This window comes from Triticum aestivum, chromosome 7A (genome assembly GCF_018294505.1).
Source record: "Triticum aestivum cultivar Chinese Spring chromosome 7A, IWGSC CS RefSeq v2.1, whole genome shotgun sequence".
Taxonomy (NCBI): Eukaryota; Viridiplantae; Streptophyta; class Magnoliopsida; order Poales; family Poaceae; genus Triticum; species Triticum aestivum.
The window spans coordinates 603,245,486-603,255,905 of NC_057812.1; the positions used below are offsets into that span (position 1 = coordinate 603,245,486).

The 10,420-nt window shown below is 46.3% G+C and overlaps 1 pseudogene; it reads left to right on the top strand.

Moving 5' to 3' along the window:
• The first annotated feature begins 400 nt into the window (after positions 1-400).
• Positions 401-5,257, top strand: LOC123154595 (uncharacterized; annotated as a pseudogene).
• The last annotated feature ends 5,163 nt before the right edge of the window (positions 5,258-10,420 follow it).

Here is a 10,420-nt window from a genome sequence, read left to right on the forward strand (position 1 = left end):
GGAAGGGTTCACACCTTATTAGACCATGTACAATGCAAGATGCTTAGAGAGGTGCTTAGTAAAACAAGCTGTGTTTTTCTTAAGCACCGGTGCTTATGTCTGTGACAGGGGTGCATAATTAAGCATCTGCTCTCTACAGATAAGCACCGGCTTGCATTGTACATGGTCTTGCATGTTCTTTACATTGGAAACTGAAGAAGCACAAGAGGACAAAATAATGATGTTAACTTTTGTATTTCTCAAGTAAGTATATCTTGTTCAACCTCCCTGTCCAAATACAGGTCAGCTTTTGAATAAAAACTTAGATGGAGTCTACTTAAATTCTTGTCCTTTTCTGATATCGTCTGGTATATAGTGTCTATCTTTTGCCCTTGGTGAAGGTCTCACGCCAAAAGAAGGTATTAGATCCATATATGGTTAGATCCACCACAAACATTGGCAGACTTCGTTTCCGCCCCATAGGGTCTCACTGACCTGATGGAAAATCTTTCAGTTTTAGTTCTTGATCGAGATCCGGTTTCCCTGTGGACCATCTCCAATACGCTTGCTAGATTCAACTTCAAAGGTGCACACTTCAATCCCAAGCATCTCCATTCCGTATTTTCCCCTTCCTGTCCAAAAAGGAAGTTGTTTTTAGAGGGAGAATGAAAGATAGTATTCATGGGGCTACTATAAAAGGCACGATTTGATATCTGTTGCACAAGATTTTGCATATTCATGGGGCTACTATAAAAGGCACGATTTGATATCTGTTGGTGTCTTCTATCCACAGTCACATCTGATCGAATTTCAGATATTTCATATTTCTGCTGTTTGGTGGGGAGTTTGGGTGTACGGCTGTTTGGCTGGAAATTTGGGTGTACATCTGTTTGGTGGGAAGTTTGGGTATACGGCTGCTTGGCGTGGAGTTTGGGTGTACGGTCGTCCGGTGGGACAATTTATGCGTTCTATCCATCATGATCTGGACCACTAATTAACGGTTGGATGGCTTTCGTGTGTGGATATAGAACGCTTCTCATGACGTGAAGCTTGGCGAGCTATGGCCCTACATGGCAGTGAACCTGTCATCGGTATCATGTATAGCTCGTACGACCATCATATATATGTGGAGCATTTCCGTAGATCTATGACATTTTTAAACAGAAAGGAAAAAGATGCAGTTCCCATATAGGATATAGTGTTACTGCGTCACCCTGACCATTAGATTATATAGCATATGTGTGTGTAATATATTGTGTGAACTTCACAGTTTAAACGGAGGCAGCATATGTAGTTCGTAATGGGATATAGCTAGCTGCTAGTTACTGGGCCGCCCTTCCAAGTGCTATTAGATTGCAGAAAGTGTTGGATTATGTGGTCAAATGAGAAAAATCGCATACCAAGTAGCTATATTAGTCCTTAGAAGATACTCACTTGTTGCAATAGTACGTGCAGGTTGGGATATTAACATAACTATATTTGGACATGATAACACGGTGTTTACACTCCAAAATTTTGAGTCTAACTTCTACTGTTTTGTAGTTCTTCCATTCGAAACAGTGGAAGAGGCCCTAGATTCCCTTAAAAGGGGGGTTGCTAAAAATGAGGAGCTTGATTTGGTAGTAGCGGAAGTTCATCCTGGCAATGCAGAGATGGACACCTTGGTGCTGTTTCACCGCATCCTGAATGCACTTGAAGTGCCTCTCATCAGTAAGCATTTGTATTCAGAGCTGTATTGTTTTAAGAAATTTTCTTCCATCCCAAACTCATTAATCTAGGAGTGTTGTTTCTTGGTTGCAGCTATGTGTGCCTATGATGAGGCAGTCTCTACACGCATGACCCTTGGAACATGCTTCAATGTGGTTAAGCCGTTGGATACTGAAACCGTCAATTTTCTGAGGATGAGAGCACTTCAACACAGGTCTATTAAAAATCACAGGTCTAAAACTGAGGATCAAAAACAAGATGCGTTGAACGCGAATGTCTATTCAGAGAATCTGGGTTGGTTCTTATGGAGCAGTGAGCTCCATGAGAAGTTCTTGCAGGCTGTTGAAGTGCTTGGGCCGTGTAAGGCTATCTGCACTTGGCATAAATTAGTCGTTTGTTATGTTTAACAGCTGAAAAAGCATGACCTTTGAGTGTCTGTTTTCTTTTGGCTAACAGCTGCTACGGCTCGAAACATTCACCAGTACATGAATGCCAAGGATTTGAATTTGACCATACAGCATGTTGCAAGCCATCTCCAGGTGGGTGATCGGTTTAGTTTACCTCAACTGTGGTATTGCCGGTACATCAATAGGCACTATGTACATTTTTTTGTTAAATTTTGTTTGTTTAATAGACGATCATAAGTAGTAGAAGCCGACAACCTATGCATGCTAGTTAGTTTAAACTGACTGAACGTTTGGCATTTGAGCCTTATATTTTTCTTTCATCCTATGCACTTTCCCGAACGAAACCTTTTGTTTTTGCCACTAATTAAGATGATATTGTCATTCTGCTATAGCCTTGAAGTTTGATGGCATGGCCATTGTTCTGTCCAGTCATTGGTTCCCACCACTACAGCTGACTATCCCCCTTCCGTGGCCATTGGCTATTGACTGCCACTGCCAACCTGATCCCCCCATGCATGAATATTTGGTAGAGATGGAAGCTACTATGCACTTGCCATTTCTGCACATATATATTGATTAGCCAACAGAACGGTTGCAGCATTGCCTAAACTAATCTTGCAGAACCAGCTAATTGCAAGAGATCTGATCACGGTGGTCATCATTACACGATTCCTGAAGTTGCAGGTGTATGCCACCGCTTGGTCATCACCTTTATCAATGTTTTGTACCCTGGCACGTTAAGTACCAGCAGCTAGTGCTGCTCGGACAAAGTCACTGTCTCCGAATCTGACTCGGATTCGGATTTCTGATTCGGCAAGATTTTGAGGAACACGGTAACTAACGCATGGAGGCTGAGTGACCAAAGAAATTGATGTTACGTGCAGATGAGTCCTTTTACCAACTCATGTGCTCATTAACATACAGTGATTGGGAAAAAGGGAAAAAGGTAAAAGAGAAACAAACACCTACTGGAATAGCAACAACAACAACATAATTAATTTTTTATTATTGGTTTGATCTTAGTGTGAAAAATAAAACATTTCCCTCTGCTATTTATTTTGTGTAAATATAGGTTCTGCATTGTTCAATCAATTGGGTAATTTTCTGTGGCAACAGTGTCCGACTTCACAAAATTTTAAAGAACTATGTGCACACTGTTGAACTGTTGAAGAAAAAAATTGGAAGAGAACTTTATTTAATATTTGACCTTTTAATTCATACCCCAGTAAAAGCTCACACAGTTACTGGCAGGCTTGCATGCTAAATACAAGGGTCAAGATTCCATTTTAACTGAATAAACTTGGAAGGAAAGAATGTTTCCACCGTGATACTACTGTGTGTCCTTTGTTATTTCTTTATTTTCCAGAAGAAACACATTTACATGGATGTCTCATACCTACGTCAGTACTCAGTAGTCGCATGCCATGGAGATTAAGTTTTGTATATGGTGCTCTAGATAAGATTTCAAATTTCCAAACCATGCAGCTTCAGGAGTAGATTTTGTTACAGAACCAATCACAATTGAAAAAGAAACTCTATGCATGTTAGCACCGAATTCGTAAATAATCAGACTATCCAAAGCATTATTATAACCCAGTTTACCAAATCGACTGATTAATAATTGTTATCACGTTAATGGGAATTTTGTGAACAATGTACTACTTTATAGGTATTTTCTCCTTTATCGGTTAAATTAGCGGCTTATTGACGTAACTTTGGTCTACCCTTAGCTGATGCTAGGAGTAGGGCTTTGGCTTCTTTTTGGCCTTGTTGTGACTGTTTGTGCTTTCTTGGCACTCTCCTTCTAATACAAAACGAAACATGTCCGGGCGCTTGTTTGAGAAAAAAAATACATACTCCACAAGTTTCAAGTTCATCTATTTCAGTGTTGTTATGCTAAAATGCTAAAATTTCTTCATTATGCTCACTTTCTATATTGTGATGTGTGATCCCTGTCTTGAATGTTCTGTTCTGTATTGTGATGCAGAAACACCGGCTGCGAGCGCAGAGGCAGAGGTTATCTCATGATGAAGAGGGCTATCAACATTATGCCAGCATGAAGGAATTATCCGAGATGAGTCATCAGCATACAAGGCACCCAGTGCTAAACCCAATAATCATTTGGCAACAACCCAGACGCAGTTCACACATGGGGTTGCCTCTTCTATCTGGGACAAGTACCCCGGGATGGTGTGGCCACACATGGAGGGAAGTTCAGCAGCCTCTGCTATGTGGTACAATTACCCCGGAAAGCGGTGGGGACAAGTTGGGGAGAGTTCGGCTGGAGCACGAGTTTCTCAGACTAATGCACGTCCACCTCCAGTTCTGATACATGGTACCAAATCTATCTGGGACTGGTACCAGGAGAGCCTGCAGTACTATAATGAGAGCCTGTCATACAAACGCGAGGTGCTGCCTGTACAGAGCAAAGCACTTGATGGATATGGACGCGAGATTTTCATCAACCTAGAGAGAGAGGAGATCAGTCTTACTGAAGCAGCAGGCAAGATTGTCATCAACCTGGAGAGTGATGACATGCAGAAAGACACCAAGGATGACGTGCACGCCGCAGTTACTCCACAGGAAGACACAATGAACGAGGTGCACGCTGCAGTTACTCTGCAGAAAGACACCATGGACGAGGCGCACGCCGCAGTTACTCCACATGAAGTGAACGAGGTGCCTGCTGCAGCCATGGGCGCTGGTTATCTGGTGGATCTAGCAGGCAATGCCCTGCTTGACGGTATAGACAACTACCACCCTGCCGCAGAGAATGCGCAGTTTGAGCCTTTCAGTGACTGGGATTGGGAAGAGGTGGAGAAATTCTTGACGAACCAGATGGAAGGACCGGGGCAGGAGGAGCAAGGCATTGAACTAGTGGATCTGCTCCAGGTAGACGGCATTTCACCAGAGGAACTGCTCCAGGTAGACAAAGCCTGGAACCAGGCGCTTCAGCAGGCAAACCCGGCAAACGTCGTCGAGGACGAACCCATGGCTGAAGAGCCCGCCGCTGGAGACGCCCCGGTGTCCGATCCTGCGAACCAGTCCGGCGTCGCCGGCAACATGTTCGGGGTCTGGAGCCCGCAGTTTGCGGGCGACGACTACGGCATTGCCGTTCTAGGCCTGCCAGAAGAGGGGCAACTCAAGAACTGCTTTTATTTTAGTAACAATAATAAGACTGGTGAAGTATAAGCAATAAAGGTTCCTAGGGAGAAATCCCCAGGAGATATATGGGAGAGCTGTTGATGCTCGGACATGTTTCCAGTGCTCTGTGGCATTGGTTAAACCCATTCGTTAATTGGTTTCCAGACTTCTACATATTATCTTCCTCTGTGATGCATTATGACTTTATATAATTCCATACTTGTGTCAGTTCTATCTTTTTTTTGCGAGGTTTGTGTCAGTTCTATCTAGTCTAGGATTTTTGTTCTTCGAACAAAGGAGCACCAGGCTTTTTGTCTGGCTTCTTTGATTCAATCCAACACAAGTTTTTTTTTTGGGGGGGGGGAAGGATTTGAGTCCTTATAATAAATGCTGGATTGCTAAACTTGGAAACTGAGTTTCAAAGGTTGGAGAGGAACACAATCAGGGAGCTGGACACACTTGATTGGATTGTACCTACTAAATCACCCATCAATGAATAAAATCATGTGTGTTGTTCTGGTCCTCTCCTTTTGGTTCAGATTAACGTGGGGATTATTGGAGTGGGTCATCATCATAGATGTAGAGGTAAACAAAAGCTATGCAACTGATACAAATTTACAGAAAGTTCTGTAAAGTATGCAACGAAAAATAACTGCATGGACCTATAGAAAAGGTAATAAAATAGCTCGCATCTTTTCCTGGTTTGTTACTGTAATTGCCACCATCTTCACGAACAGAAGATCTACTCCTGGACTTTGCAGGGCTGCTAATTTGCTGACTTTGCAAAACATCAGTTCCTGAATTTAGCGGCACATTTACCTGGGACAATTTGTCAGATGCTGATACATGTCCTTTTAATGAGTTTGCATGCCGTGCTGGTTCAGACACTGATGCAGGTAAGCTCTTCACCTCGGATGTGAACTCATTCAAACTTAGTGAACCAAAAGTTTTCACTGTTGAAGTGGACTTCTGGCTAATAACATCCCTAACTTGATGATGGTTCCTCGCCATATCACAGAAATTTAACCGACCGGCCAGCCTGCATCTGTTGGATTTCTCCCTGGGCTCATGTTGTGCTGTGCTGTGTGTGTGTGTGTGTGTGTGTGTTGTATTGACATCTGGGTAACTACTGGAAAAGTTTCCAAATTTCCTCTCTCAAATAAATCTCCTTCCATACATAGTTAACACGGCATCTTATATACAAAAAGACACCATTGACCCGGCTTCTTATATACGAAAAGACACATGAAAAACAGTTCACCATGTGTAAAACAGAGGGCTCTCGGGACCAGACGGCTCTCGCGACCGGCTCGTCTCCCGGCGGGTGACCGGCCGCACCGACGGCTCCCTCCCCCAGCCCCCTTCCTCACCTCATCTCCCCCCGCCGTCGCCGGGCTCAGCCCGGGGCGGCCCCGGCGGTGGTGGCCCCACGCGATTCCCCTCCTGGTGCGGCTCCTGCACGGGGCGGAGCAGCACTGGGTAGTGTTGCCAGGCGGCGGGAGGGGGCGGGTGACCTTGTGTCGGCGCGGGTGGTCTACTACGTTGCGGCGTGGTCGTTGGTGGCGGCGTTCGCTCGGCTCAGATCTATGCCCCTTTGGGCCCCATCTGGCCGGGACGGGCCGGCGGCTTCTTCATCGACGGTGTAGCCCCCTGGAGGTGGCGGCGGGTGCTACTTGTGATCTGCGTTGGTGAAAGGATCGATATGGTTGACTAGAGGGGGGGGGGAATAGGCAACTAACAATTTTTAGCTTTTCTTTAACAAGTTAAACTTTGCATCAAAATAGGTTGTCTAGAAATGCAACTAGGTGAGCAACCTATATGATGCAACGTGGATTGGTACACAAGCAAGCAAGAGATATGAAACAAGTAAGCTTGCTTAAATAAAGGCACGAGATAACCAAGAGTGGAGACGGTGGAGACGAGGATGTGTTGCTGAAGTTCCTTCCCTTTGAGAGGAAGTACGTCTCCGTTGGAGTGGTGTGGAGGCACAATGCTCCCCAAGAAGCCACTAGGGCCACCGTATTCTCCTCACGCCCTCACACAATGCGAGATGCCGTGATTCCACTATTGGTGCCCTTGAAGGCGGCTACCGAACCTTTACAAACAAGGTTGGGGCTCTCTCCACAACTTAATTGGAGGCTCCCAACAAAACCACGAAGCTTCACCACAATGGAATATGGCTCCGAGGTGACCTCAACCGTCTAGGGTGCTGAAACACCCAAGAGTAACAAAATCCACACAAGAAAGTATGGGGGAACCAAATATCCTTTGGTGGAAGTGTAGATCTAGGTCTCCTCCTTCAATCCCTAGCAAATCAACAAGTTTGAGTGGCTAGAGAGAGAGATCGGGCAAGAGAGCTTGAAGGGCATCAATGGTGGAGTGAGAGAGGTCAAAGGTAGGAGTGGTAGGTGGGAGAAGCTCCCTTATATAGTCTCCCCTCAATTCCAACCGTTACTGCGTTTTTGCACTGCAGCGGTACAACCGGTCCTCGTCCCGGTACAACCGGGACTCACGGTGTAACAGCAGAACCCTACCAAGCGGTACAACCGGACAGGCGGGCGGTAGTACCGGCTAAGAAAGATAACCGGACTAACCGCCTGGCTACCGCACAACCACCGCATCAAAACAGGAGCTTGACCGGTACTTGGGCGGTGCCTGGCCGGAACAACCGCATGGCCTTGAGCTCTTGGGCGGCTAAGTTCTGAGCGGAAGAACCGCTCGGACCACCGGTGGTACCGGTCATCGTGGAACGACCGGACCAACCGGGCCACTACCGCCCAAGAACAGCATCAAACCAGAGGCGAGAGCGGTACTTGAGCGGTACATGGACGGAACCACCGCCCTAGCTGTTGCAGAGCATGGTGGCGGTACCACCGCCCGGAGGCAGCGGTACAACCGCTCGAGCAAAAGCTGGTGAGCGACAAGACCCAGCGGTACAACCGCTCCAGAGAGCGGTACAACCGCTGGGCAGAAACAGTGAGCAGGAAAGAAAAGAGGGGAAGAGGCAAGGAAAACTCTCTCTCTCACACACACCTGAGGAAGGCAAAGAGAGGGTGAGAAAAGTGTACGTGAACTGATTCCCCCAGAGCTTCCTAATGAGGATTCCCTCTTGATAGTACGGGTACTCTACGACCAAAGAAAATAAAAACGTAGAGGACACGTCTTCGATCTTTTCCTTCGAGAGGTAATAGCAATCCGATGTAAGCCTAAGCATCGAGAACCTGAAACATATAGCACACGTTTAGACCACAAAGGGTTGTCATCATCATCCAAAACATAAAGTAGGGAAATGCCCTTTCAATCTCCCCCTTTTTGGTGGATGATGACAACAACACGATTTGCAAGAGATAAGTCAATGAAATCTAGACGGAACTCCCCCTGAATGTGTGCCCCAACAAGTACTAGCTGTTAGAAAGCATGGGCACACTTTCAGGACTAGACTCCCCCTAGATTTTATAGACTCATCACTCTGAGCTCAAAAGGATAGACAATATAATACTTAGAGGCAATAATAATGATAAAGACCTACGAATAAACGGAGTAGCAAGTCTAGCAAGTCTCACACACAGCACGGAACGAAACAAGTCCACAAACAAACACAAAAACACGAGAACAAGAGAAAACAACCCAAGCAAATCCCCGAGACCTATAGAACCCTCTCCCCCTTTGGCATCAAGACACCAAAAAGGAAAAGAGCGAAGCTAGCGACCCAAAGCTCAGGCGTCCTCCTCTGACTCCTCAGTCGCATCTGGATCTTCATCATCAGAGTCGTCATCGTCGTCGTGATCAGATTCTTCCATGGCATTGTCAGCTGCTGCAAACGAGGATGATGGCTGGGGAGGGGCTTCATCATCAGTCCAGGTGCTATGGGTAGAGATCCAACGCTCCTCTGGGGTGATGCTCTTCTCAGAGCCACTCTGAACCTGCATGTTGAGGTGCTTCATCATTGCAATTTGGCGACGCCGTGCAAGCTTCTCATTGACATGTGCCTCATACATCTTCTTCTGGATGTCAGCCTGGAGACAAAAGGTCTTCTTCACCTTGGCAGTAAGTTTGGCCACCCACGAAGGCTTGGCCCCTGGCTCCAGCTCAAAGTCCTCATCGTCAGAAGTAGCATAGACATCCTCAGGAGCATGTTCAGGGAAGCGAGGCTCGGCATGCTTCTTCTTCTTAAGGAGCTTGACCTCATGAACAGTGAGGTTGTCTGGAGAAGTGAGGAGCTCTCCAGGACGACGAACAGCCCACACAGAGTTCAGAAAGCACATGACAAACGGAGCGTAGATTGGGACTTTACGGTAGATGACCATGTTGTACATCTCATGCCACAGCCAATTGGACACATCAAACGTTGCCCCTGTCCCCACCATGGTCTTCATAGCAACCATCAAATCAACCAGATAGCCATGAATCTCATCTTGATTGCCCACCTTGGGCAAGAGCACATTGCGGAACACTCGGTGCATGATGTCATAGACCTTCTCCAAATCCTTGGATTCTCCAATAATCCCACGGCCCCTAATGTACAGAGGGGCAAGCTTCTCCTTAGGCATGGACTCAGGAAAATCATGAGGGCGAATGCCACCCCTTCCTTGCAGACCGGTATCCTCGTACCCAATAGCATTGCAGAAAGCCCTCCAGGGAACGTGAAACAATTCATCGCGACACATGAAGGTGAGAGTGCGCGCATCATCTTCTCCAAAATGAACCGTGGCATAGAACTGATGGATAAGTTGAACATCAAAGTCACAGTTGACTGACATGATCTTGACAAGATCAAACTCCTCGCAGAGAGCTAGTGCCTCACCAAAATACTCCATGTTGTTTCTCCAATGATCAAAATCAATTGTCCACTGCTTGGCATATCTGTTCTTGTTGTGCTCAAAGAGTTCATGAACAATCCGCACTTGCATCTCATTCCGGAACTGAACAGTGGTCCAACGGGGAGCAATGGGAACCTCATACGGATTCTTTGAGCGGTAGGCTTCCCAATCCTTGGCTTTCCAACGATGCAACGGCATGACAACACGTTGCTTAGCAGCTGCAGACTTTTCACGGCGAGTGGGCTTGGTGGGAATCACAACTTCTTCATCATCTGACACAACCGGGCGCAAGGTCCTTCGTGCCCTCTTCTTGGTCTTGCGAGGAGCAGAGCGAGAACTAGAGCCACCTGAACACACACACGA